Source organism: Heterodontus francisci, unplaced genomic scaffold (genome assembly GCF_036365525.1).
Source record: "Heterodontus francisci isolate sHetFra1 unplaced genomic scaffold, sHetFra1.hap1 HAP1_SCAFFOLD_234, whole genome shotgun sequence".
Taxonomy (NCBI): domain Eukaryota; kingdom Metazoa; phylum Chordata; class Chondrichthyes; order Heterodontiformes; family Heterodontidae; genus Heterodontus; species Heterodontus francisci.
In genome coordinates this window covers 291,780-318,277 of record NW_027140371.1, presented here as the reverse complement: position 1 = coordinate 318,277, position 26,498 = coordinate 291,780, and the positions used below count along the sequence as shown (strand labels likewise).

Here is a 26,498-nt window from a genome sequence, read left to right as displayed (position 1 = left end):
GGACCTGTACGCCCAGATCTCTCTGCCTGTCAATACTCCTAAGGGTTCTGCCATTTACTGTATGCGTCCCACCTGCATTAGACCTTCCAAAATGCATTACCTCACATTTGTCCGGATTAAACTCCATCTGCCATTTCTTCGCCCGAGTCTCCAACCGATCTATATCCTGCTGACAATCCTCATCACTATTCGCAACTCCACCAACAAATGTGTCGTCCGCAAACTTACTAATCAGACCAGCCACCTTTTCCTCCAAATCATTAAAATATACGACAAACAGCAAAGGTCCCAGCACTGATCCCTGCGGAACACCACTAGTCACAGCCCTCCATTCAGAAAAGCACCTTTCCACTGATACCCTCTGTCTTCTATGACCGAGCCAATTCTGTATCCAACTTGCCAGCTCACCTCTGATCCCGTGTGACTTCATCTTTTGCACCAGTCTGCCATGAGGGACCTCGTCAAAGGCTTTACTGAAGTCCATAGAGATAACATCCACTGCCCTTCCTTCATCACTTCCTCAAAAAACTCGATCATGTTATTGAGAAACGACCTCCCCTTCGCAAAACCACGCTGCCTCTCGCTAATAAGTCCATTTGTTTCCAAATGGGAGTAAATCCTGTCCCGAAGAATCCTCTCCAATAATTTCCTCTCCAATAATTTCCCTACCACTGACTTAAGTCTCACTGGCCTGTAATTTCCTGGATTATCCTTGCTACCCTTCTTAAACAAAGGAACAACATTGGCTATTCTCCAGTCCTCTGGGACCTCACCTGTAGCCAATGAGGATACAAAGATTTCTGTCAAGGCCCCAGCAATTTCTTCCCTTGCCTCTCTCAGTATTCTGGGATAGATCCCATCAGGCCCTGGGGACTTATCTACCTTAATGTTTTTCAAGATGCCCAACAACTCCTCCTTTTTGATATCAACATGACCCAGACTATCTACACTCCCTTCCCTAGACTCATCATCCATCAAGTCCTTCTCTTTGGTGAATACAGATGCAAAGTACTCATTTAGTACCTCGCCCATTTCCTCTGGCTCCACACACAGATTCCATTCTCTTTCCTTGAGTGGGCCAACCCTTTCCCTAGTCAGCCTCTTGCGCTTCATATACATATAAAAAGCCTTGGGATTCTCCTTAATCCTGTTTGCCAATGACTTTTCATGACCCCTTTTTGCCTTCCTGACTCCTTGCTTAAGTTCCTTCCTACTTTCTTGAAATTCCTCAAGGTCTTTGTCTGTTCCCAGCCTTCTAGACCTTACGAATGCTTCCTTTTTCTTTTTGAATAGGCTCACAATATCCCTCGTTATCCGAGGTTCCTGAAACTTGCCAAATTTATCCTTCTTCCTCACAGGAACATGCCAGTCCTAGATTCTAATCAACTGACGTTTGAAAGACTCCCACATGTCAGATGTTGATTTACCCTCAAACAGCCGCCCCCAATCTAAATTCTTCAGTTCCTGCCTAATATTGTTATAATTAGTCTTCCCCCAATTTAGCACCTTCACCCGAGGACTTATCTTATCCTTATCCACAAGTACCTTAAAACTTATGGAATTATGGTCACTGTTCCCGAAATGCTCCCCTACTGAAACTTTGACCACCTGGCCGGGCTCATTCCCCAATATCAGGTCCAGTACGGCCCCATCCCTCGTTGGACTATCTACATATTGTTTCAAGAATCCCTTCTGGATGCTCCTTACAAATTCTGCCCCATCCAAGCCCCGAGCACTAAGTGAGTCCCAGTCAATATAGGGGAAGTTAAAATCACCCACCACAACAATCCTGTTGCTTTTACATCTTTCCAAAATCTGTCTACATATCTGCTCCTCTATCTCCCGCTGGCTGTTGGGAGGCCTGTAGTAAACCCCCAACATTGTGACTGCACCCTTCCTATTCCTGAGCTCTACCCATGTTCCCTCGCTGCACGACCCCTCCGAGGTGTCCTCCTGCAGTACAGCTGTGATATTCTCCGTAACAGCTGTGGTATTCTCCTTAACTTAGGTTAGTGACAGCAGTCAGGCGGGCATAGACAGACTGGTGGTATGGGCAGACAGGTGGAAGATGAAATTTAATGCAGAAAAGTGTGAAGTGACTCATTTTGACAGGAAGAAAGAGGAGAAGTAATATAAATTAAAGGGTACAATTATAAAGTGGGTGCAGGAGCAGAGGGAGCTGGGGGTAGATGAGCACAAATCACTGATAGTTGCCGGGAAGGTGAGAAAGTGGTGAACATAACATATGGGATTCTGGGAATTATAAATAGGGGCACAGGGGACAAGAATCAAGGAAGATATGTTAAACTGTATAAAACACTAGTCCAGTGTCAAGTTCCAGGCACCTCACATTAGGAAGGATGATAAGGGACTTGAGAAAGTGCAGAAGGATTTCCGAGAATGGTTCCCGGGATGAGGGACGTCAGTTACATGGATAGATTGGAGATTGGGACTGTTCTTCCTGGAAAAGAGAAGATTAAGAGGAGATTTGATCGAGGTGTTCAAAATCACGAGGGATCTGGACAGAGTAGACAGGGAGAAACTGTTCCCATTGGTGGGAGGATCCAGAACCAGAGGACACTGATTTAAAGTGGTTGGGAATCGAGATAACGGCGACACGAGGGAAAACCTTTTCACACAGTGAGTGGTTCGGATCTGGAATGCACTGTCTGAGAGTGTGCTGGAGGCAGGTTCAATTGAGGCTTTCAAAAGGGAATTGGAAAATTATCCTGGGACAAACAATCTGCAGGGTGAGGGGGAAATGGCCGGGGACTGGGAGTAGTCGAGTGGCTCTTATAGGGAGCCAGTACGGGTACAATGGGCTGAATGGCCCTCTTCTGTGCTGTAACCAGTCTATGGTTCTATGATTCTGCAATGATAACCCCACAAGGCAGATACCTGAGCTTCCAGAGCCCGCTGGGATAGAGGATGGACCCTCAGTGGATTCTCCAGTAGATTGTTCCTCGGATTCCTGAGTTTGGGAAGTCACGGGTTCTGTAATCAAGGGAGGGAGACATTGCAGAGTGAGACATGGAGAAAAACACAACAGGTCAACAGGATCGTACTAGTGTCAGGAGAATGTCAGATAGCAGTCTTTATATAACCATAATCTTCCATCCTGTTCACTGCATTACTGTATCACACTCCCCTCAGTCTCTGTATCACACTCCCCTCAGTCACTGTATCACACTCCCCTCAGTCTCTGTATCACACTCCCCTCAGCCGCTGTATCACACTCCCCTCATTCGCTGTATCACACTCCCCTCACTCGCTGTATCCCACTCCCCTCACTCGCTGTATCCCACTCCTCTCAGTCGCTGCATCCCAAAACCCTCAGTCACTGCATCCCAATACCCTCAGTCACTGCATCCCACTTCCCTCAGATACTGCATCCCGCTGCCCTCAGTCACTACATCCCGCTGCCCTCAGTCACTACATCCCGCTGCCCTCAGTCACTACATCCCACTGCCCTCAGTCATTGCCCCATACTCCATCAGTAAGAGACTGGATGCGTCTTTGGGACTGAACACTTAAGGTGCTACAATGGGAGTGTTTAGACTTTGAATCCAGTTTATTTGGGTCAGATCTGTTCTCACTCTATTGAGATTGGTTCTCCCTCAATGAATTATCTTTCCTCTGGATTTCTCCTTGTCCTTTTCCATTACCAACCTAAACCTTATGATACGATGGACACTGTCCCCTAAATGTTTCCCGACTGGCCCTTAATTCACTTGTCCCACCTCATTCCCCAGAACCAGATCCAGCAATGCCTCCTTCCTCGTTGGACTGGAAACAAATTGACGTAGGAAATTCTCCTGAACACACTCTAGAAACTCTTGTACCTCTCTGCCCTTTACACTATTACTGTCCCTGTCTATATCTGGATAATTAAATCCCACCCTTATATCTGCTCTAACTCTTGCACCTCTCGATTTGCACTTTGCAAATCTGTTCCTCTATATCTTTCCCACTGGTTGTTGGCCTATAGAATACACCCAGCATGTCATGTGATTTCTTTAGTTGTTTCACTCTAATCTGATGGATTCCATCCTTGGCTCCTCTCCGACATCATCCCTTTCCAGCACTGTAATGTTCTCCTTAATCAATACTGATACCCCTCCTCCTTGCCTTCCTTCCCTCTCTTTCCTGAACACCTTGCAGCCAGGAATATTCACTGCCCTTTCCTGCCCTTCTTAGAGCCAGGACTCTGTTATTGCTACAACATCATATTTCCACATGGCTATCTGCGCCAGCAGCTCAACAATGTTATTTATCACTCTCTGCGTATACACACACACTAAATTGAATTTAGAGCTTATCACCTTCCCTGTTACACTGAGCCCATCTAATATGTTCCTCTTTTCTACTCCAGTGCCATCAGTCCCTAGTAATTCTCTGTACAGTTATGTTTTATTCTGTAATATTGCTCGGACCCCTGTTTTTCTTGATGTATATTAATTACATTCACTTGGATATCCAGGGCAAAATTTCAAAATTTTCAGGTGACACAAAACATGGACCTGTTGTGAACTGTGAGGAGGTTAGTGACAGACGTCAGGAGGACATAGACAGACTGGTGGAATGGGCTGACAGGTGGAAGATGAAATTTAATGCAGAAAAGTGTGAAGTGACTCATTTTGACAGGAAGAACGAGGAGGGGTAATATAAATTAAAGGGTACAATTATCAAGTGGGTGCAGGAGCAGAGGGAGCTGAGGGTAGATGTGCACAAATCACTGATAGTTGCCGGGAAGGTGAGAAAGTGGTTAATATAACATACGGGATCCTGGGAAATATAAATAGGGTCACAGGGGACAAGAATCAAAGAAGATATGTTAAACTGTATAAAATACTAGTCCAGCATCAACTCGAGTATTGTGTCAAGTTCCAGGCACCTCACGGTAGGAAAGGATGTTACGGGATTCGAGAAAGTGCAGAAAGGATTTTTGAGAATGTTTCCCGGGATGAGGAACTTCAATTACATGGATAGATTGGAGAAGCAAGGGTTGTTCTCCCTGGAGAAGAGAAGGTTAAGAGGAGATTTGATCGAGGTGTTCAAAATCACGAGGGATCTGGACAGAGTAGACAGGGAGAAACTGTTCCCATTGGTGGGAGGATCCAGAACCAGAGAACACTGATTTCAGGTGGTTGGGAATAAAGGGAACGGCGACACGAGGGAAAACCTTTTCACACAGCGAGTGGTTAGGATCTGGAATGCACTGTCTGAGAGTGTGCTGGAGGCAGGTTTAATTGTGGCTTTCAAAAGAAAATTGGGAAATTATACTGACAGAAAATATCTGCACGGTGACGGGGAAATGGCTGGGGAGTGGGAGTAGGTGATTTCCTCTTCTAGGGAGCCAGTACAGGTACAATGGGCTGAATGGCCCCTTCTGTGCTGTAACCAGTCTCTGATTCTATGATGCAATGATAACCCCACAAGGCAGATACCTGAGCTTCCAGAGCCCACTGGGATAGAGGATGAAACCTCAGTGGATTCTCCAGTCGATTGTTCCTCGGATTCATGTGTTTGGGAAGTCTCGGGTTCTGTAATAAAGGGAGGGAGAGATTGCAGAGTGAGACATGGAGAAAAACACAACAGGTCAACAGGCTGGTACCAGTGTCAGGAGAATGTCAGATACCAGTTTTTATAAAACCATAATCTTCCATCCTGCTCACTGCATTACTGTGTCCCTCTCCCCTCAGTCGCTGTGTCCCTCTCCCCTCAGTCGCTGTGTCGCGCTCCCCTCAGTGGCTGTGTCGCGTTCCCCTCCCTCGCCACGTCGCGCTCCCCTCCCTCGCTGTGTCGCGCTCCCCTCCCTCTCCGCGTCGAGCTCCCCTCCCTCTCCGCGTCGAGCTCCCCTCCCTCTCCGCGTCGCGCTCCCCTCCCTCTCCGCGTCGCGCTCCCCTCCCTCTCCGCGTCGTGCGCGCCTCACTCTCCGCGTCGCGCTCCCCTCAATCTCCGCGTCAGGCTCCTCTCATTCTCCACGTCACGCCACCCTCAGTCTCCGCGTCACGCTCCCCTCAGTCTCCACGTCACGATTCCCTCTGTCACTGTTTCACACTCTCCTCAGTCGCTGTATCCCACTCCCCTCAGTCGCTGCGTCCCATGCCCCTCAGTCGCTGTGTCCCTCTCCCCTCAGTCGCTGTGTCGCGCTCCCCTCAGTGGCTGTGTCGTGTTCCCCTCCCTCGCCACGTCGCGCTCCCCTCCCTCGCCGTGTCACGCTCCCCTCCCTCTCCGCGTCGACCTCCCCTCCCTCTCCGCGTCGACCTCCCCTCCCTCTCCGCGTCGACCTCCCCTCCCTCTCCGCGTCGACCTCCCCTCCCTCTCCGCGTCGCGCGCCCCTCCCTCTCCGCGTCGCGCTCCCCTCAATCTCCGCGACACAGTCCGCACACTCTCCGCGTCAGGCTCCCCTCATTCTCCGCGTCACGCCCCCCTCAGTCTCCGCGTCACGCTCCCCTCAGTCTCCGTGTCACGATTCCCTCTGTCACTGTTTCACACTCTCCTCAGTCGCTGTATCCCACTCCCCTCAGTCGCTGCATCCCACGCCCCTCAGTCGATGTACCCCACTCCCCTCAGACGCTGTAAACACACTCCCCTCAGTCGCTGTATCCCACTCACCTCAATCGCTGTATCAAACTCCCCTCAGTCGCTGGATCCCACTCCCCTCAGTCGCTGTATCACACTCACCTCAGTCACCACATCCCACTGCCCTCAGTCTCCACATCCCACTCCCCTCAGTCTCCACATCCCACTCCCCTCAGTCACCACATCCCACTCCCCTCAGTCACCACATCCCACTGCCCTCAGTCTCCACATCCCACTCCCCTCAGTCACCACATCCCACTGCCCTCAGTCACATCCCACTCCCCTCAGTCACCACATCCCACTCCCCTCAGTCACCACATCCCACTCCCCTCAGTCACCACATCCCACTCCCCTCAGTCACCGCATCCCACTGACCTCAGTCACCACATCCCGCTGCCCTCAGTCACTACATCCCACTGCCCTCAGTCACCACATCCCACTCCCCTCAGTCACCGCATCCCACTCCCCTCAGTCACTGCATCCCACTCCCCTCAGTCACCACATCCCACTGCCCTCAGTCTCCACATCCCACTCCCCTCAGTCACCACATCCCACTCCCCTCAGTCACATCCCACTCCCCTCAGTCACCACATCCCACTCCCCTCAGTCACCACATCCCACTCCCCTCAGTCACCACATCCCACTCCCCTCAGTCACTACATCCCACTCCCCTCAGTCACCGCATCCCACTGACCTCAGTCACCACATCCCGCTGCCCTCAGTCACTACATCCCACTGCCCTCAGTCACCGCATCCCACTCCCCTCAGTCACCGCATCCCACTCCCCTCAGTCACTGCATCCCACTCCCCTCAGTCACTACATCCCACTGCCCTCAGTCACCACATCCCACTGCCCTCAGTCACCACATCCCACTGCCCTCAGTCACCACATCCCACTCTCCTCAGTCATTACATCCCACTCCCATCAGTCACCACATCCCACTGCCCTCAGTCACCACATCCCACTGCCCTCAGTCACCACATCCCACTCTCCTCAGTCATTACATCCCACTCCCCTCAGTCACCACATCCCACTGCCCTCAGTCACCACATCCCACTCCCCTCAGTCACCACATCCCACTGCCCTCAGTCACCACATCCCACTCCCCTCAGTCACCACATCCCAGTGCCCTCAGTCACCACATCCCACTCTCCTCAGTCACTACATCCCACTGCCCTCAGTCACCACATCCCACTGCCCTCAGTCACCACATCCCACTCCCCTCAGTCACTGTATCCCACTGCCCTCAGTCACCACATCCCACTCCCCTCAGTCACCACATCCCACTGCCCTCAGTCACTACATCCAACTGCTCTCAGTCACAACATCCCACTGCCCTCAGTCACTACATCCCACTCTCCTCAATCACTACATCCCACTCCCCTCAGTCACCCCTTCCCGCACCCCTCAGTCACCCCTTCCCCTCGCCTCAGTCCCTACATCCCACTCCCCTCAGTCACTACCTCCCACTCCCTCAATAAGAGACTGGATGATCTCTCGGACTGATCTTTTATGGTATCACATTGTGTAGAGTATATCTGTTTATAATGGACCCCACAAGGGTGACACCTGATGTTCCAGACACCACTGGGGTAGACGATGATCCGCCGGTGGATTCTCGAGTTGATTCTTCCTCGGGTTCCTCAGTTACAGCTGTCTCTGGATCTGTAATAAAGGAAGAGGGCAGAGTGGAGAAAACCCGAAGAGATCGTACGTTTTGTACTGGAGTCCAGACAGTGTCAGACTCTCATCTTTATCAAACCCTCGAGCATCCAATCCTACTCCCTGTGACACAGAACATCCCAGAATCACCCTCCTGGATCATAGAGAAACAGTAATGTACCTGTACAATACGCAGCACAATAGAATAACGACTTCAACTCATAAACAAAGTAACTGTTGCAGTTTTTGATCTTTATCTCATGGACCCAGTGACAGGGTTTTCCATCCCAGTGTAAACAAACTGTCCTGGTTACTTCCCCCTGTTCCACGGTGGGATGGGAACCTGAAATGAGAGTTTATAAATATTGAAGACTGTAGCTGATGTGAACAGTGCTGGACAGTGAATGTAAATCTGATGTTATAAAGGCTGAAATTACCCTGTAACCAGCCTGTGGCAACTGTGGAGCAGTGATACGGTGGGACAGCAGTCTCCGGAATCTTCCATCCACCAGAACTGAAACAACAATCACAGAGTCAGCCCCTGAACTGCAACCGTCCGTACCAGCACTTCCGATATGTCTTCCTTTTCCCTCAAGCGAGTTTTGCCTTACCTCACACCCCACTCACAGTGTTGACAGGGCCTTCGTACCCTGCCAGTTTCATTTGCCCTACGTCTAGTCTCGCCCCCACCCCTCCCTCTCAGAAGCTCCGTTCTGATCCCCCTTGTCCGATTTTGGATCTAGTATTATTCAATGAGAAGGGGCCAACTAGTAATCTGGTTGTAAAAGAGCCTTTAGGGAAGAGTGATCATCATATGGACATTTAAATTATGCTTGAAAGTGATGTCGATCAGTCCAAAACCCGGAACTTAAATCTGAACAAAGGAAATTACAAAGGTATGCGGGGCAAATTGGCTGTGCTGGATTGGTAAACTACATCAAAATGTAAGAGGGTAGACAGACAATTGATAGCATTTAATGAATTAATAGGTTATTCACAACAAATTTACATTCTCACAAAATCCAGCAGGAAAGCTGATCCAACCATGGCTAAGAAAAGTTAAAGATTGCATTAATCATAAAATCACAGAATTGTTACAGCACAGAAGGAGGCCATTCGGCCCATCATGTCCACATCAGCTCCCTGAAAGAGTAATTCCCTCAGTTCCATTGTCCTGCCTTCTCCCCATATCCCTGATCATGCTTCCTTTTAAATAACTGTCTAATTCCCTTGTGAACGCTTCAATTGAACCTGCCTCCACCACGTTCTCAGGCAGCACATTCCAGTCCTGAACCTCTTGCTTCGTGCAACAGTTTTTCCTCATGTCACTTTTGCTTCTCTTACCAAACACTTTAAATCTGTGCTCTCTCCTTCTCGATCCGTTCCCAAGTGAGAACAGTTTCTCTCGATCTACTCTGTCCAGACCCCTCATGATTTCGAACAGCTCAATCAAATCACCTCTCAGCCTTCTCTTCTCCAAAGAAAACATTCCTAACATCTCCAATCTACCTCCAGAACTAAAATTCCTCATCACTGGAACCAGTCTCGTGAATATTTTCTGTGCTCTCTGCAACGCCCTCACAACTTTCCTCAAGTGCGGCTCCCAGAACTGGGCGCAATACTCCAGCTGAGGCCAAACTAATGTCTCCTTTAAGTTCAGGTTCAACTTGATCAAAGGAAGAGGCGTATAAAGTTGGCAAAAGAAGTAGCAAGCCTGCGGATTGGAAGCATTTTAGAATTCAGCAAAGGAGGATCAAGAAACTGATAAAGAAAGGGAAAATCGAATATGAATGTAAACTAGTGAGTAACATTAAAACAGTCTGTAAAAGCTTCTATAGGTATGTAAAAAGGAAAAGATTAGTAAAAACAAATATGGGCCCAAAACAGGCAGAGACAGAAGAATTTAGAATGGGGAATAAGGAAATGGCAGAGAAATTAACAAATTCTTTGTGTCCATCTTCACAGACAAAGATACAAAGAACCTCCCAGGAATGCTAGAGAACCAAGGGACAAGCGAGAATGAAGAACTGGAAGAAATTGGTATTATAAAGAAAAGTAGTGCTGGAGAAAGTAATGGGACTGAAAGTTGGTAAATCCCCTGGACCTGATGATCTACATCCCAGAGTGTTGAAAGAGGTGGATGTCGAGATAGTTGATGGATTGCTGATCAACTTCCAACATTCTTTCGATTCTGGAATGCTTCCTGCAGTTTGGAAGGTCGGAAATATAATCACACTAACTAAGGAAGGAGGGAGAAAGAAAACAGGGAACTTCAGACCCGTTCGCCTGACATCAGTACCAGGGAAAATGCTGGAATCTATTATAAAGAATGTGATAAGTGGGCACTTAGAAAATAATGATAGGTTTGGGAAGATTCAACATGGATTTATGAAAGGGAAATCATGTTTGACAAAACTGTGGACTGACACAGACACAATGGGCCGAAGGGCCTGTTTCTGTGTTGTATATCTCTATGACTCTATGTAGAGATTTTTTGAGGATGTAACTAGCAGAATGGATAACGGGGAAGCGGTGGATGTGGTAGATTTATATTTACAGAAGCCTTTCGATAATTTCCCACACAGGAGGTTAGTTACCAAAATTAGGGCACATGGGATTGGGGTAATGTACTGGCATGGATTGAGAATTGGTTAACGGACAGAAAGCAGGGAGTCACTTAAAATAAACAGGTCATTTATATGTTGGCTGGCTGTGACTACTGGGGTACCATAAGGATCCGTGCTTAGCCCCAGCTGGTCATAGTGTATATCAAAGATTCATATTCACCTCTAACGCTGGTATCTCCCTTTACACTCTGTCCCTATTCTATATTCCCCTCTGTCCCATGAATCTCCCTTTACTCTTTGTCCCTATTCTATATTCCCCTCGAAACCTGCTCAATCTCTTTACTCTCTATCCCTGTTCTCTATTCTCTGCCATACTATGTCCTTTGCTCCCTGTTTCTCTCTGTAGAGTCTAGTTCTTCTCCGTTCTCAGTCTCCCTGCAGTTCCTGTACCTACACTCACAATTTCTTTGCCTTTGTTGCACTGACACCTCCCTCACTGAGTAGTTGAACTGAAATTGACCCTTTACATTACCTTTTAAATCTGTACCATCCATACTGAAGATTCTCATCACACTTCACCTGACCGGAGCACTCAGTCCCAGTACAATCGATGCTCCTCCAGGGCTGGTCCAGGACTGTGTGATTTACACACGGGTCAGTCAGTGCTGAGTCTGTGACTGAGTGCCAGAAAGATGTTTAATGTTAATATAAATTACAGTTAATGTTACACAGCGACTTGTTCACTCCCGAAATACCAATAATCTCAGTTTCACTCCACGCCCTGGAAGAAAATCGCCCGGATTAAATCTGGTAAATTTCATCCTTCTCTAAACCAGGTTTCCATCTGTCTCCCAGCTCAGCCTCCCCTTCTAACTCACTGTTCACAGACAGTCCGCCCTATTCTAGATTAACCATCAGCTCTCAGGTAACAGAAAGCAGTAAATATCTCAACTTCACTTCATCCCAATAGAAAAGCTGCACATGTTCAGTGTGAGATATCATGGGCTATCTCAGTCCCCAGGTGAACACTGAGTGCAGACAGTGAGAGACACTCGATGGTCAGTGAGAGATATCATGGGGTATCTCAGTCCCCAGGTGAACACTGAGTGCAGACAGTGAGAGACACTCGATGGTCAGTGTGAGATATCATGGGGTATCTCAGTCCCCGGGTGAACACTGAGTACAGACAGTGAGAGACACTCGATGGTCAGTGCGAGATATCATGGGGTATCTCAGTCCCCGGGTGAACACTGAGTACAGACAGTGAGAGACACTCGATGGTCAGTGTGAGATATCATGGGGTATCTCAGTCCCCAGGTGAACACTGAGTACAGACAGTGAGAGACACTCGATGGTCAGTATGTGATATCATGCGGTATCTCAGTCCCCAGGTGAACACTGAGTACAGACAGTGAGAGACACTCGATGGCCAGTGTGAGATATCATGGGGTATCTCAGTCCCCAGGTCAACACTGAGTACAGACAGTGAGAGACACTCGATGGTCAGTGTGAGATATCATGGGGTATCTCAGTCCCCAGGTGAACACTGAGTTCTGACAGTGAGAGAAACTCGATGGTCAGTGTGAGATATCATGGGGTATCTCAGTCCCCAGGTCAACACTGAGTACAGACAGTGAGAGACACTCGATGGTAAGTGTGAGATATCATGGGGTATCTCAGTCCCCAGGTGAACACCGAGTACAGATCATCTTCCAGTCTCCATAAACTTGGCCTCATCCAAATCCCTGCTGCTCCCCCCGTGCCCTAACTTGCACTGAGTCCCGTTCACTCATCGCCCCTCCCTATGCTCGCTGTCCTACACTGGCTCCTGGTCGAGCAACGCCTCATTTCAAACATCCTCATCCCCCACATTCAAACCCTCGATGGCCATGCCCCTCCCTCACACTGTGACATCCTCCAGCCCTACAACCCTCAATGGTCACTTCGCCTCTCCAATTCCACACTGTTTCACATCCCAAATTCCTTCAATCCTACATTGACAGCCGGTGTTTCAGCTGCCTTGGCCTTAAGCTCAGGAATTCCATCCTAAAACCTCTCTCCTCTCAACGTTTCCTGCTCCTTTAAGACACCCTTTGAAACCTACATCCTGGAGCAAGAGGGTTTCCACCTGTCCTACCATCATCTAATGTGATCCTGTATCAAATTAGCAGTCTGTTTACGCTATGGTCAAGTGCGTGTGATATTATGGGAGGTTCAAGGCACTATATCAATGCACGTTGTGGTTATTGTTGCCTCTGCATCCCAGTCCCCTCAGTCACTCTGTCCCACAACACATACTGGCCCCTGGAGAGAGAGTGTGTTGTGCCCAGGTCTACACTTGGGGTCTATCACCATCCATGGGCACTGCCAGGAAGGGATTGACTGGTCAACACAGACAGCAGAGTCTGGTTCAGTTCCCTGGAGTTTCAGTGACGTTCACTTTGTGTTTCACATCCTTTATTCACTGTGTCCCTGACAATAAGGAGGGGAACGAGTAAACTGTCTCATTTCTGTGGGTGACCACGGGACATCCCAAAATCACCCATCTGCACCATATATAAACAGCAATCTACCTGTACAATAAGCAGCTTTACAGTCGGGTGTTGGCTTCAACTCACAAACAAAATAACTGCTGCAGTTTTTGATCTTTATTTCCTGGGGCTTGTGACAGCGATTTCCACCCGTGTTAAAACAAACTGTCCTCGTTACTTCCCTCTGTCCCACACTGGGATGGGAACCTGAAATGAGAGTTTATAAATATTGAAGAATGTAACTGATGTGAACAGTGCTGGACAGTGAATGTAAATCTGATATTATAAAGGCTGAAATTACCCTGTAAAAAGCCTGGACGCTGTGTGGAGCAGTGATACTGTGGGACAGCAGTCTCTGGAATCTTCTGTCCACCAGAACTGAAACAATAATCACACAGTCAGTTCCTGAACTGCTGGTAAATATTAACCGTGAGGGAGACTGGTACCGTCAGAGAGTACCAGAAACTGGGAGCAATCCCTCACACTCCCTGTCCCTGTTTTATGTCCCCTTTATCCCAGGCATTGCCCTTTCCTCTCTGTCCCCGTTCTCTATTCTCTGCTGTACTGACTATGTCCTTTATTCTCCCTGTTTCTCTTTGTCGGATCCGTTTCTTCTCCATTCTCAGTCTCCCAGCAGTTCCTGTTCCTGCACTGACACTTTCTTCTCTTTGGTACATTTTCTCCTCCCTCATTAACTGGTTTACCCAGAATTTGTTCCTTTACATTACCTTTTAAATCTGTACCATCCTTGAACAAGATTCTCATCACATTTCCTCTGGCTGGAGCGTGCAGGCTTTGGACAATCAATGCTCCTCCAGGGCTGGTCCAGGACTGTGTGAGTTACACACGGGTTAGTGAGTGTGGAGTCTGTGACTGAGTGACAGAAAGACGTTTAATGTTGATATAAAGTACAGTTAATGTTACACAGCAGCTTGGACCCTCCCGAGATACCAATAACCTCAGTTTCACTCTCTGCCCATGCCAAAAATCCCCAGGATTAAAGCTGGAAAATTTCCTCCTTCTTTTACCCAGGTTTCCATCTGTCTCCCAGCTCAGCCTCCCCCTCTAACTCACTGCTCACAGACAGTCCTCCCTATTCTAGATTAACCATCAGCTAACAGGTAACAGAAAGCAGTAAAGATCGCAACTTCACTTCATCCCAATAGAAAAGCTGCACATGTTCAGTGAGAGATATCATGGGGTATCTCAGTCCCCGGGTGAACACTGAGTACAGACAGTGAGAGACACTCGATGGTCAGTGTGAGATATCATGGGGTATCTCAGTCCCCAGGTCGAGTTCGATTCGGAATAACATTCTGTTACTGCACAATCATTGACAGAGCAATAAATTAAATATTGAATATAATAACTTGAATGCTTAACAAAGATTAAAGATTACACAACACATTATGTAAATTGAGTGATAAATTCACCAATGTATTCGTTGTGTATACGGTTGGAAATATTACACTGGAGATATTATACAGGAACTGAATGGAAACTTAGTTTACTGCCAATAGGAAATATAAACTAACACATGACTGTAAATCGTAATTTAACTGTACAAATCTCTAAATATCGGGATCACATTAGAAACTTAAATATCGCTCTATAATGGAGGCAAATTTAAATGTACCATTATTTACAGAACCAGTCAATTTGTATTAATAAAAGCAATGATTTTACAGTATCTGGGAGAGAGATCAGTAATATTAATCAATAATACAAGTAGTTAATACATGTAGGATTCACAGCAGAGAAATAGGCCATTCGGCCCCTCTGCTCCCTGCCTCCTCCCATCCTATCAGCAATACCTCGATCAGATTTCCCCCCTCAGTCTGAACTTTCATGGAGAAATGAGCCCCAACTTGTTCAATATTTTCAGCTAAGTTAAAACCACTGAGATCTTCAATCTTGCTTGTGATACCTTCTGCACAGTCTCCAGTGTCTCTGTATCTTTTTTGTAATATAGAGACCAGAACTCTGCTCAGTATTCACACAATAACCATCACAGACACATACATTGTTCACTCTGATTAGTCATGATCAGTCTAAATAATAGGAAAGTAATTATTTAAATATAAACTCCATGTTTGAACCTCTCCAACCGGTTTTCAACCCTGAAACCGCCCTGATCGAAATTACAAATAACAAGAAACTGTGGGAGGTTTTTGTCCCCAAAGACTTTAGGTAAACGAGGTGGAGTTTGTCCAGAATGTAAATGACTCACTCAGGGAACACAGGATCAGCAGCAGAGTCCTCATCTCACTGGGTGATATTCTGGAAAGGGAAATGCAGAGTTAGTGTTAGAGAGAGTTAATGGAATGGAGAATCAGAGGGAAATTTAAATAGTGAGTGGGGGAGAGGGATCAGAGGGTTTATCTGTTTATACTCAGTCAACTCTCCCTCTCTCCCCCACACACAGACTCTTACAGACAGAGGTGAGCTCTCCCTCACTCGGATACGACAGACAGAGGTGAGCTCTCCCTCTCTCCCTCAGAGACTCCTACAGACAGAGGTGAGCTCTCCCTCCTTACATGTCCTTGAGAGACACCAATTCCTTGACTGCAGTCCTTCCCTGCTTCTCTGTCCCAATCCCCCCAGTGATTAAACAGTGTGCGTTTTACAGACCTGCCGTCTCTCTCCTCCAGATCCCTCTCCAGTCTCCCTGTATAGACACCCTTCTAATAATCAGGTCCATTACTGAGCCCTGTATGCGGTCAGGACAGGCAGGACCCACACCCCCTGAGTCAACACCTAGCTAGTGACAATCTCCTGAGCTAATTCTAACAGTCTGCCCGTACCCAACTGCTTACCAGAGTCTCCAAAGGAGGTGTCACTGGGTGGGAGATGCAGTGGGTTCAGTTCCAGTTGCTTCCTCCTCAGTCTCGGCTCCAATCTGCTGTGAACAGTGTCAGTCTCAGTGACAGCTCCAACTCCTACATCCACCACAGCGGATTGACGTGTGACCGACGGCAGTGCTGGTTGGCTGAAACACTTATCATTTCATCAATGATGTGCAATCTGGAAGAATCCATGCAAATGAAAGGTGTTCAATGACAGGACCAGTGAGGAACAAACAAGGAAACATCTCTCCTGGGTGCTTGGTAACCAGCTGGGTGTTGGTGCTGTAACATGACCTGTATTCAGCTGCCCAGTATGAAGGGTGTAGGAGAGACTGGAACTGAGGGAGGGTCTGAGCATGTTCTGGTCAGTATTGGACAATGGGTTGTAATATGTGTGAAATTGCTCAGTGTTGATGCTCAGAGGGGTTCGGGTGCTCCTTGTACACAGAAAGCCAGCACACAGGTACAGTGGGCAATTAGGAAGGCCAATGGCCTGTTGGCCTTTATTGCAATGGGGCTGAAGTTCAAGAGATAGAAGCCTTGGAACAATTGCACAGGACTTTGGTGAGACCGCACCTTGCCCAGTTTCAGTCTCCTTATGGAAGGGCGGATATGGTTGTCTTGGGGATTGGTGCAGCCAACATTCCCAACATTGCTTCCGGCGATGAGAGAGGCATCTGGGATAAGAGATTGAGTGGATCGGGCCTGTACTCTGTGGAGGTTGGAAGAGTGAGAGATGATCTCAGTAAAAGCTCTCAGATTCGAAGCGGGTTGGACAGGGTCAAAGCTGTTTTTCCTGGCTGAAACATCCAGAACACAGCAGGGAAATATTCTCCCAAAAATCCCCAATAATTTCAGGCCGAGTTGAGGAGCAGTTTCTTCAATCAGAGAGCTGTGAGTCTTTGGAATTCTCTAGCCCAGACGGCTGTGGATGCCCAATCGCTGAGTATACTCAAGGCTGAGACCGATAGATCTTTGGTGAGTCCATAGTGTGGGAGAGTGGAACTGAAGCCAAAGATCAGCCATGATCTTGTTGAATGGCGGAGCAGGCTTGAGGGGCCCTCTGGCCTACTCCTGCTTGCATTTCGCTCTCAAATTGCCGATTCTAACACTGGAATACAAGGAAGTTCTTCCAACCCACTGCGCATCCATCGTCCATTCTGAGGCTGCCTGATGTGGGCGTGTCCCTGTGACCAACAGATTTGAAAGTTGCACGCTGTGCATCAGAGGCCAGACAATGAGAGCCTTGACAAAGTCTGAGGTTGTCGTGTTTTGCAGTGACTGAGGACATTGCACTGCCCATATCGGAGGCACAGATCTCCCAAAGACCGCAAACCGAGCTAATTATGCAAACAAGACCAAGGAGAGAGAGAGTTTGTGTAACATAGGGACAGGAGCAGGAAATTCAGTCCCTCAAACCTGCTCCACCATTCAGCTCCACCCTGGCTCATCTGTACCTGAACTCCATTGAGCTGCCTTTGTATTGTAACACGCTTGTAAATTTCAATCATACACAGTTAAACTGGTAGCTTTAGTCCCAGCCTGATGTATAATCACCCTCTTTATTTCCCATCCTGACAGTTAACTTAGTGACCATTGTGATCCTGTCTCGGGGAAAGTGCGGTCTCTCCAAATGTGTCACTTACTACCTGGTGACCATGGCAGCGGTGGATCTACTGGTCATTGTCATCGATCTGATACTGAGGCACATTCCGATTCGCGAGATGATGGAGTTTCTTACCTTGCTTTTGATCCCCGTGTGTAATATTCACACCGTCCTGCTTTACACAGACACAGACTGTTCTGTCTGGTTCACCGTCACTTTCACCTTCGATCGATTTGTGGCCATTTGTTGCCAGAAGTTGAAAATAAAATATCACACTGAAAAAACGGTGGCTGTGGTTCTCAGAACAGTGACTGGACTGAGTTTTCTAAAGAACATTTTCTGGTATTTTATGTACACGGGTCATTATTGGGTTCAGAATTTCCCCTGGTTTTGTCTCGTAACAATCGATGCTCAGAAGTCACGGCTATGGGTGACAATCGAATTCCTTTATTATATTCTAACCCCAGGGGTCCCATTTGTTCTGTGGTTACAAGGGCAGGTGAGAGGCTGGGAATCCTGAGGTGAGTAACTCACCTCCTGACTCCACAAAGGCTGTCCACCATCTCCAAGGCACAAGTCAGGAGTGTGATGGAATACTCTCCACTTGCCTGGATGGGTGCAGCTCCAACAACACTCAAGAAGCTCGATACCATCCAGGACAAAGCAGCCCGCTTGATTGGCACCCCATCCACAAACATTCACTCCCTCCACCACCGACACACAGTGGCAGCAGTGTGTCCCAACTACAAGATGCACTGCAGCAACACACCAAGGCTCCTTTGACAGCACCTTCCAAACCCGTGACCTCTACCACCTAGAAGGTCAAGGGCAGCAGACACAATGGGAACACCACCACCTGCAAATTCCCCTTCAGATTGTAACATTGCATAGTGAGATGTGGGGTCAGGTGTACACCCAGAGTGAGTAGTGAGGGACTGGAGTCTGGTGCAAACCCAGGCCGAATAGTGAGGGACTGGAGTCAGGTGTATACCCAGGTCGAGTAGTGAGGGACTGGAGTCAGGTGTACACCCAGGTCGAGTAGTGAGGGAGTGGAGTCAGGTGTGCACCCAGGGCGCATAGTGAGGGACTGGAGTTAGGTGTACACCCAGAGCGAGTAGTGAGGGACTGGAGTCAGGTGTACACCCAGAGCGAGTAGTGAGGGACTGGAGTCAGGTGTACACCCAGGTCGAGTAGTGTGGGACTGGAGTCAGGTGTACACCCAGAGCGAGTAGTGAGGGACTGGAGTCAGGTGTTCACCCAGGTCGAGTAGTGTGGGACTGGAGTCAGGTGTACACCCAGGTCGAGTAGTGAGGGAGTGGAGTCAGGTGTGCACCCAGGGCGCATAGTGAGGGACTGGAGTTAGGTGTACACCCAGAGCGAGTAGTGAGGGACTGGAGTCAGGTGTACACCCAGAGCGAGTAGTGAGGGACTGGAGTCAGGTGTACACCCAGGTCGAGTAGTGTGGGACTGGAGTCAGGTGTACACCCAGAGCGAGTAGTGAGGGACTGGAGTCAGGTGTTCACCCAGGTCGAGTAGTGTGGGACTGGAGTCAGGTGTACACCCAGGTCGAGTAGTGAGGGACTAGAGTCAGGTGTACACCCAGGTCGAGTAGTGAGGGACTGGATTCAGGTGTACATCCAGTTCGCGTAGCGAGTAGTGAGGGACTGGAGTCAGGTGTACACTCAGGCTGAGTAGTGAGGGAGTGGATTCAGGTGTGCACCCAGGTCGAGTAGAGAGGGACTGGAGTCAGCTGTACAACCAGTTCGAGTAGCGAGGGACTGGATTCAGGTGTACATCCAGTTCGAGTAGTGAGGGACTGGAGTCAGGTGTTCACCCAGGTCGAGTAGTGTGGGACTGGAGTCAGGTGTACACCCAGGTCGAGTAGTGAGGGACTAGAGTCAGGTGTACACCCAGGTCGAGTAGTGAGGGACTGGATTCAGGTGTACATCCAGTTCGCGTAGCGAGTAGTGAGGGACTGGAGTCAGGTGTACACTCAGGCTGAGTAGTGAGGGAGTGGATTCAGGTGTGCACCCAGGTCGAGTAGAGAGGGACTGGAGTCAGCTGTACAACCAGTTCGAGTAGCGAGGGACTGGATTCAGGTGTACATCCAGTTCGAGTAGTGAGGGACTGGAGTCAGGTGTACACCCAGGCTGAGTAGTGAGGGACTGGAGTCAGGTGTACACCCAGTTCGAGTAGTGAGGGACTGGAGTCAGGTGTACACCCAGGTCGAGTAGTGAGTGACTGGAGTCAGGTGTACACCCAGTTCGAGTAGTGAGGGACTGGAGTCAGGTGTACACCCAGTTCGAGTAGTGAGGGACTGGATTCAGGTGTACATCCAGTTCGAGTAGTGAGGGACTGGAGTCAGGTGTACACCCAGGCTGATTAGTGAGGGACTGGAGTCAGGTGTGCACCCAGGTCGAGTAGTGAGTGACTGGAGTCAGGTGTACACCCAGTTCGAGTAGTGAGGGACTGGAGTCAGGTGTACACCCAGGCTGATTAGTGAGGGACTGGAGTCAGATGTCCACCCAGGTCGAGTAGTGAGTGACTGGAGTCAGGTGTACACCCAGTTCGAGTAGTGAGGGACTGGAGTCAGGTGTACATCCAGTTCGAGTAGTGAGGGACTGGATTCAGGTGTACATCCAGTTCGAGTAGTGAGGGACTGGAGTCAGGTGTACATCCAGTTCGAGTAGTGAGGGACTGGATTCAGGTGTACATCCAGTTCGAGTAGTGAGGGACTGGAGTCAGGTGTACACCCAGGCTGATTAGTGAGGGACTGGAGTCGGGTGTGCACCCAGGTCGAGTAGTGAGTGACTGGAGTCAGGTGTACACCCAGTTCGAGTAGTGAGGGACTGGAGTCAGGTGTACACCCAGGCTGATTAGTGAGGGACTGGAGTCAGATGTCCACCCAGGTCGAGTAGTGAGTGACTGGAGTCAGGTGTACACCCAGTTCGAGTAGTGAGGGACTGGAGTCAGGTGTACACCCAGTTCGAGTAGTGAGGGACTGGATTCAGATGTCAGAACCTGCTCAAGGAGATGTAAATATTTTGTATTCTCACCGGTAATTTATTCCTCAAATCAATGGGAGTCACAACACTGAATGTCAGATGTCAGACATTTATTAAACAATCATTCATTAAACAAACAGAAAACCCAAAGTTTCCAGCAAAACCCACTGAGTTTTAACCTGAGAATTAAAACGTGTTACAGCCAGCAGATCAGTATACAGATTGGACAGATCTTAACCAGGTTCCAGTCTGTCTGTCCCAACTCCCACTTTTTATATCTTTTCCTTCCCCCTCCACATCACAATTTGTCTCTGTATCCTCCTCCGTCCCCGACAACCCTCCCTATCTCTGTAACCTCCTCCGTCCCCGACAACCCTCCCGATCTCTGTAACCTCCTCCGTCCCCGAAAACACTCCCTATCTCTGTAACCTCCTCCGTCCCCGACAACCCTCCCTATCTCTGTAACCTCCTCCAGCCCCTACAACCCTCCCTATCTCTGTAACCTCCTCCGTCCCCGAAAACCCTCCCCATCTCTGTAACCTCCTCCGTCCCCGACAACCCTCCCTATCTCTGTAACCTCCTCCATTCCCTACAACCCTCCCTATCTCTGCAACCTCCTCCAGCCCCTACAACCCTCCCTATCTCTGTAACCTCCTCCATTCCCTACAACCCTCCCTATCTCTGCAACCTCCTCCAGCCCCTACAACCCTCCCTATCTCTGTAACCTCCTCCAGCCCTACAACACTCCCTATCTCTGTAACCTCCTCCATTCCCTACAACCCTCCCTATCTCTGCAACCTCCTCCAGCCCTACAACACTCCCTATCTCTGTAACCTCCTCCATTCCCTACAACCCTCCCTATCTCTGTAACCTCCTCCGGCCCCTACAACCCCCACACCCCCTATGTCTGTAACCTCCTCCGGCCTTACAACCCTCCAATAACTCTGTACTCCTCCAATTTAAATAAAAAATCTTGTTAAACCCTGTTTAAATCCCGCATTACAGCCCCCTCCAAATATAATCTCATCAGTAAATCAATACACCCTGTTAAAACAGATACTAAACACCTCAGAAAGCTTTCAATAAACTGACTTTTAAACCCTTTTAAACACCTTTAAAACCCGGTTATAAGTCCTTCTAAAACCCTTTAGAATCCCTAAATAAAGCGACTTTAATCTATTTCAAAACAACATCATAAACCATTTAAACAGCTTTAAGACAATAAAATAAACGATTTTAAACTTCTTCGGAACTCGATTACAAACCTTTTCTGAACAGCTGTGAAAACCCCTTCATAAACCCATTTAAAAATATCTTTAAAAGCACGATAGAAACTACTTTTAAACACCTTTAATATCCCTTTAGAAACCCATTTCAATAACTTTTGAAGCCCTTTATAAATCCCTTTTAAAACATCTTACAAAACACATTTTGAACACACACACAGACACAGACACACACACACAGACACATACAGATAAACACACACGAACACACACAGACAAACACACACACAGACACAGACACACACACACAGACACAAACACACAGACACAGACACATACAGATAAACACACACGAACACACACAGACACACACAGACACAGACACAGACACACAGACACAAACACACAAACACAAACAGACAGAAACACATCAGCCCAGATCGGGTTGTAATCCACCCGCTGACAATCCCGGATCGTCCGGCTCATTTCCTTTTCTTCTTCCCAACGTTATCCGGCTCCCCACCTCCAGACGTCAGCCGCACTTTCTTGCACGGAAGATGTTCTCTTAACATGTCCTGTACCTGGGAATGGATGGGAATCACCCTGTGAGGAGTCAGCTACGATAGGGAGGGATCGCAGTTATACCGCAACTCACCGCGGGCACTCAGGAAACATCAGCGAGACCCTAACAACAGGGGGGAATCTCCTTCACACCAAGGGGAGTCTCCTCCCCTTAACACCAGGTTACTGGCTGCTCATTGAACATCTGAGGAATCCCTTTCCCAGCAGTTCAATCAAACATTTTCCATCGATTGAGGAAGGGAATGCCCATCACTGACCACTTCTCAATGCCAACTGCCAATGGGCAGTTAATGCCAACCAGAAATGGGTAAGCAATGGGAATTAGGAATCCTGACTGGGGATGATTTCTGAATGCTAACTGGCGATGGTTATTCAATGCTAACTAGGAGTGGTTAATCAGTGTTAACCAGGGATGATCTATTAAGGCTGACCAGGCCTGGTTACTCAATGCCAGCCTTGCCCAGCGATGCCGGCGCTTGGAGAATGACAGGGGAATAAATCCCTCACCTGGCGGAAATAGGCTTCCTTTTCCTCGCGAGTCTCCGGTTTCCTTTCCCCGACGTACATCACCTGGAAATCGACACTGACCTTCTCACAGTCCTCCTCCGACAAGTCCAGCATCACTGCAACATGGAGAGGGGCAAAGTTTTCAGACGCCAGCCGACCCCAAACACACCTTCACCATCCCCCAGCCCCGAGTAGAGTTAGAGGCCAGAATGCTAACCGGGTATGGCGGGTGTGGTAGGGAGAGGTGAGAGGAGGGGGCAAGCTCGGGGGTGGCAGAGCAATTGAGGGGCTCTTCAACACTGGGAGCTGCACAATCCAAGGCAGACAGCCCATGGCCAATCGCTGTCACTGAATGCCCTCCCGCAGCTCCCCGCTGAGTGTTGAGGAGGCTGCCCCACACCTCCAGCCTCACAGGGCAATGGTGAGGGGGCAATAAATGCTGTCATACCCTATGGTGATGGCACTCAAACACCGAGAGCCAATAGAAAGATAGTGTAAGGGGACTGGGTTTCCCAGTTCGTGTTGGCGAGAGATTTGCAGGATTATAAAGCAGGATATTTGGGAGGTTCCCAACAGCAAATGATACCGGAATAAGTCAGGGACTGAGGGTTCCGGGGCTCGGACCCTGGATGATTGTGATTGGATCTTTCCTACCACCAGCTGATGGATACCTGGCCTGGAATGTCCCGCCTCTGAGGGTTTGCAGTCAGCGCCTGGTGCTGGTCCAGGACTTGTCCTCCTCCCGGGACCTGCAATGAAAAATCAGTCTTATGGGAACTGGAGGTTGGAGGAACAGCCCTGGGGAATGAGTGACTCCTCCTGCTCTGTCTGGGCTCCTCACAGCACTGGGTCGGACATTTAACTGCTGGGAACAGATGCAAGAGACAATGCAGGAGTGAAGAAGTGAGAGAGAGAAAGAGATAGAAGGCGAGAAAGAGGTGAGGGAGAGAGATAAATGGAAACACAGAGACAGAGAGACACTGAGAGTGTGAGAGTTAGAGAGTGAGAGAGAGAGAGAGAGAAACAGGGAGAGAGGGAGTGAGAGAAAACAGAGAGAAGCACAGGGAAATAAATTGACAGAGACATGGAGAGAGATAGGGAGAGATAATGATAGAGAGAGAGAGCGATAGAGAGAGAGAGAGACAGAGAGAAATAAAGCGAGACAGAGTTCAGTTCAAGTTCTCAATATTGATATCAAAGACAGTTTCCATCAGAATTCCAGGCTCACACTCTGTCTGGAGTCAGTTATTGTGAAACTGTCCTTCAGATAGTAAGAACATCCCGAAATTTTGATGTAGGTTTACTGGAACTTAGCTCAATGTAAATATCTTTTGTGTGATTTCAGGTGCTGTAAATCTCATTTCAAACAGAGCAATGGGCTTCATTTCTAGTGGAATTGAATTCTAAGGCAGAGGCATTAGATTAAATATCACTAGAATCTCGGTTAGAGCACACTCGGAGCACTGTGTACAGTTCCGGTCTCCATATCCCTCAGTTAGACCACACTCGGAGCACTGTGCACAGTTCCGCTCTCCAGATCCCTCAGTTAGACCACACTCGGAGCACTGTGCACAGTTCTGTTCTCCATATCCCTCAGTTAGACCACACTCGGAGCACTGTGCACAGTTCTGTTCTCCATATCCCTCAGTTAGACCACACTCGGAGCACTGTACACAGTTCCGCTCTCCATATCCCTCAGTTAGACCACACTCCGAGCACTGTGTACAGTTCTGTTCTCCATATCCCTCAGTTAGACCACACTCGGAGCCCAGCGCACAGTTCCGCTCTCCATATCCCTCAGTTAGACCACACTCGGAGCACTGTGCACAGTTCCGCTCTCCATATCCCTCAGTTAGACCACACTAGGAGCACTGTGTACAGTTCTGTTCTCCATATCCCTCAGTTAGACCACACTCTGAGCACTGTGTACAGTTCTGTTCTCCATATCCCTCAGTTAGACCATACTCGGAGCACTGTGCACAGTTCCAGTCTCCATATCCCTCAGTTAGACCACACTCTGAGCACTGTGTACAGTTCTGTTCTCCATATCCCTCAGTTAGACCACACTCGGAGCACTGTGCACAGTTCTGTTCTCCATATCCCTCAGTTAGACCACACTCGGAGCACTGTGCACAGTTCCGCTCTCCATATCCCTCAGTTAGACCACACTCCGAGCACCGTGGACAGTTCTGTTCTCCATATCCCTCAGTTAGACCACACTCGGAGCACTGTGTACAGTTCCGCTCTCCATATCCCTCAGTTAGACCACACTCGGAGCACTGTGTACAGTTCCAGTCTCCATATCCCTCAGTTAGACCACACTCGGAGCACTGTGTACAGTTCCAGTCTCCATATCCCTCAGTTAGACCACACTCGGAGAATGGTACAGACTTCCGCTCTCCATATCCCTCAGTTAGACCACACTCGGAGCACTGTACAAAGTTCTGCTCTCCATATCCCTCAGTTAGAGCACACTCGGAGCACTGTGTACAGTTCTGTTCTCCATATCCCTTGGTTAGACCACACTCGGAGAATGGTACAGACTTCCGCTCTCCATATCCCTCAGTTAGATCACATTCGGAGCACTGTACACAGTTCCGCTCTCCATATCCCTCAGTTAGACCACACTCTGAGCACTGTCCACAGTTCCGCTCTCCATATCCCTCAGTTATACCACACTTGGGGAGGTGAATCAGGGTAGCAGGATGATTGTATGGAATATAAACACCAGTGTGGACAAGTTGGGCTGATTCTCCTGCTCCTGTTCTGTAAATTCCACATCCACAATTCAGCTCCACAGTGTTAGACTCAGATCCTCCTGGTATCACAGACTCTCTCCCCCTCCAACACCCTGCCTGTGTTATGCCCCCTTACTAGAAGGACACAGAGTTCCCCACTGCTGACAGCTCTATCACAAGCCCTGACTGCCCAGGCTGTTCTGAACTGGTAAATCAGAGGAGGATTGGAGAGGGTCGGAGGCAGCCTGTCCTCGGAGGAAGATCACAGTTGAGACTGAGTGAGTCTCAGGGAGTGAGTGTGTTTCAGGAGTCACATTGGGTGAAAGGTCTGATTGACACTGGTTCAGCTCCAGCTGGAGTATTGTGGTGGAGCCAGATTCAATCGAGGATTTAGAATCAAATTCGATGAATTTCTGGAGGGTAAACATGTTGGCAGGACTACAGGGAATGGGCGGGGAAGTGCAACTACTGACATTGGTCTTTCAGAGTGCTGGTATTAACTCGATGGGCCGAATGTCCTCCGTCTGTGCTCCAACCGTCCTATGATTCTATGATCGAATCCCACAAGACGGATACCTGAGGAGGACGATACTCCTGGGGTAGAGGGTGATTTCCCCGTTGATTCTGCAACTGATTGTTTCT

General features: G+C 48.7%; 1 long non-coding RNA gene across 1 annotated transcript; it reads right to left on the bottom strand.

The window, feature by feature from the left end:
- Window positions 1-11,412: 11,412 nt before the first annotated feature.
- On the bottom strand, window positions 11,413-14,162 carry LOC137359386 (uncharacterized). Its single transcript, XR_010971540.1, has 4 exons — window positions 14,075-14,162; window positions 13,648-13,724; window positions 13,434-13,553; window positions 11,413-11,492 (listed from the first exon to the last, which is right to left on the bottom strand). It is a non-coding gene; the product is annotated as an uncharacterized lncRNA (long non-coding RNA).
- Between the last annotated feature and the right edge of the window lie 12,336 nt (window positions 14,163-26,498).